We start from the raw sequence: 3,490 nt of genomic DNA, 5'->3' as shown, positions 1-3,490 counted from the left end.
CCCTATAAGCTTGATGTGCTGTCACAGTCAAATAAAATAATAACATAGAAACATTTCAAAGAGATTCCACTGACATTTTCACTTGTAATCCTGACAAGCCTGTAAGTAGGAGAAGCAGGCATCACAGTTCCCAAGTGAAAGATGAGGAAATGAGCCTCCTGGAGGCTAAGTGATTTGAACAAGGTCAGACAGCTAGCTGGTGGCAGAGTGGGCCCCTGAGTCAAGGTCTTCTAACTCTAGGTCAAGAGTCCTTTGCATTCTTCCCTTCCTCTTTTCCTGTGTCAGAAAAGAGAGCCACCACCAACTTCCTTGTTGAGTGTAGATCAGTGTTTCTCAATAGCAGCACAACTGCCATTTGGGGCTAGATAATTCCATATTGCAGGACAACCCTACGCACGTAGGATGCTCAGTGGTATCAATAGTCTCTACCCACTCGATGCCAGTAGCACCCCTTTTGCCCCAAGTTTTGACAACCAACTTATAAGTAGGAGAGGGGTCCTCAACACCCAGGCCATGGGATGGTAGCAGACCATGGCCTATTAGGAACCAGGTCGCACAGCAGGAGGTGAGCACTGGGTGAGTGAAGGAAGCTGCATCTGGGAAGACACACCCCATTTCTCACATTGCTGCCTGAGTTCTGCCTGCTGTCTGATCAGCAGAACAATAGATTCTCGAAGGAGCCCAAACCCTATGTGAACTGTGCATGTGAGAGCTCAAGGTTGTGTGCTTCTTATGAGAATCTAATGCCTGATGATCTGAGGTGGAGCTGTGGTGGGGAGCAGCTGCAAATACTGCATTTTTGGTGAGTTGTATAATTATTTCATTATATATTTCAATGTAATAATAAGAATAGAAATAAAGTGCAAAATAAATGCAATGCTCTTGAATCATCCTAGAACCAATCCCTATGCCATCCCTGGTCCATGGAGGAGTTGTCTTCCATAAAACCAGTCTCTGGTGCCAAAAAGGTTGGGGACCACTACTCTAGGTGTCACCACGTTGCCAAATGTCCTAAGGAGAGTGAGGGAAAGCAAACTCACCACTCAATTGAAAACCACTTTCCTATGTGATGTCTGAGAATGTATCGTGTCCACCTGGTTGAAAAAACAGCAGTGATACAGTGTATATTCTATAAACAAAATCAGAAGAGGAATTTGTGTTTATGGCAATGAGTCTGGGACCACGGAAGTTGGCAGTGAGACAGAATTGTGCAGCAACAGGGAGTTATCTAAAATGTTCTCTTCTTAGCCCCCATCAGCATAACCTTTGTTTTTTGTTGGTTGTTTTTTTGTTTGTTTGGGTTTTTTTTGGAGAGGTTTTTACTATAGGGCGTGTATGCTCACCAGACAGACAGAGATAGAGAGACAGAAAACAAGAAATCACCACCCAGGGGGGATGGCCATGCAGCAATCCCTTCTCCTCCATTCTCCTCTCGGGATCTTGGGCACGCACGCACACGCGCCCGGCGTGAGTTTAAGCCACCGGGTCCGGGACTTGAACCATGGTCAACTACGTGGGAGTCCAGTGACATAGCCATTACGCTAACTGCTGGTCCCATCAGCATAACCTTTTGTGTTCTCACCCTAGCCCTTCCAACTCAGCCAATTCTGCATAAATCAAATCACTTTCCAAGGGGACATTTTTGGAAGACAACATGAAGTTAGTCAATGTGAGAGAGGCAGTTAAGGTGCAGGCTCTGTACACGCAGCAAGTAGGATTGACCTCACATGGTGTTGTGTGGGAAGAGCCAGGCGCAAACAAACTTCTACATGTGGATCCAGTTACATGAAGTTCAAGAACAGGCAAAACGAATCTCTGGTGGTGGAAGTCAGAATAGCCATCAAATCACATGGTGGCATTGCCTGAAGACAGGTTTGAGGAGAACAAACTGTTTTCTGTCTTGTTCTTGGTAGTGACAATACCGATCATAAGCATATGTAAAACCTCACAGAGCTATATGTTTAGAATCCATGCATCTTTTTTTAGAATTACTTAATTTTATTTGTCATTATTATTATATTTTAATTTGCTACAGGGCACAGACACTTACCAGAGAGAAACAGAGAAAGAGAGAGAGAGAGAGGTGAGAAAGCTGCGAGATCCAATACTTGAACAACAATCAGTCATGTGGGAGTCCAGTGCCTCAACCACCATACCATCTGCTGGCCCAAAGCCATGCATCTTACTATGTGTGAATTATACTTCATATAAAAAAATGTCAACTTAAAAAAAAAAAAGGGAAAAATGTTGATGGATTCTAATTGCCTAGGTTTGAGTCCCAGCCATGAGGAGGACTCTGGCTACCTCAGAGCATTCTGTGAGAGTCTGATAACTGTGCAGGGTATACAAACACGCTTGGTAAGTACGAGCATCACTATAATTAAAGGAGCCACGCTTCCAGCCAGGAAAAGCAAAGGAATCGGAGCGATGCTTCAGAGCCCATTCTGCTGCCCCTCCACTGCCCTTCATGGTCGCACTGAGCATAGAGTGCATACGTGGTGCAATAAAATGGTTCAAACAAGGCCCCTCCTCAGTAGTGCCCCAACCCCAAAGATCAAGACAAGCACATCTGCCATCACTCTCTTCTTCAGTTCCTGCCACTTCTCTCGAGAGGCTTTGGAGCTACGCTGTTTGCAGAGTTCTTCAACAGACTGAATATGCACTGAATACAGTGGTTGTGATTAAACAGTTCCTTTCACTGGAGGCTGAGGTATCATACCGTGAGTTATTCTTTGTAGGAACAGCCATGACGTTTCTTTATATGTTAAGGCCTGGCAATAAGAAGAACTGAGTGAAACAGATCAGATGAGAAACAGATGGGATTTCTCCCTACCTTCACCCCAGCTGTTTCTCAGTGGCTTTACCACAGAATCCTCACTGCTCTCTGCCCCTGCTGTCTTTTATTCTTCTCTTTAGGAACTGGCTGAGTCAGAAGGAGGTAAACAAATGCGAGTGAGTCTGGAGAGACGATGTTGGGAAACCTGGATTCTAGCTCTAGGACACACCTGTGTGATTGATTGACGTGTTTCAACTTATTTGCCCTTGGCTTGGGAGCCAGATTTGTGATTTTGTTTTGAATCTGTTAAATGCAGTGATTGGTCTAGATTAGTGGTTTCTGAACATATGTCAGATGTGGAAGCTTTTCTATGAGCAGAAGCTTAACGAGAAGATGGCGAAACCTAAAAGCAGAGTGTTTGGGTTGAAACCGAGGTGAGCAGTCAGGAACCTGCCTTCTCATCTTCTGTTTCCGCATCCCCTCCCCACTCCCAGAGCCGCCCCTAAAGCGCCTCCAGAGCGCCCTTGGTCTAGGGATCCTATAGCACAATTCATAAGCCATTCAATGGGCCTATTATTTCATTTCCCAGCCAACTAAAATACTGCTCTGAAGTGCTTTGTTTCTAGTCATTCTACGAGTTTTAATTAACAGACCCTCTCTATTTTAAGAAATTCCATAAGACAGGGCCAGCAGGTGGCATAGTAGTTAAGGTGT

The sequence above is a fragment of the Tupaia chinensis genome, unplaced genomic scaffold, assembly GCF_000334495.1.
Source record: "Tupaia chinensis unplaced genomic scaffold, TupChi_1.0 Scaffold000063_1, whole genome shotgun sequence".
NCBI classification, from domain to species: domain Eukaryota; kingdom Metazoa; phylum Chordata; class Mammalia; order Scandentia; family Tupaiidae; genus Tupaia; species Tupaia belangeri.
This window is presented reverse-complemented; position numbering follows the sequence as displayed.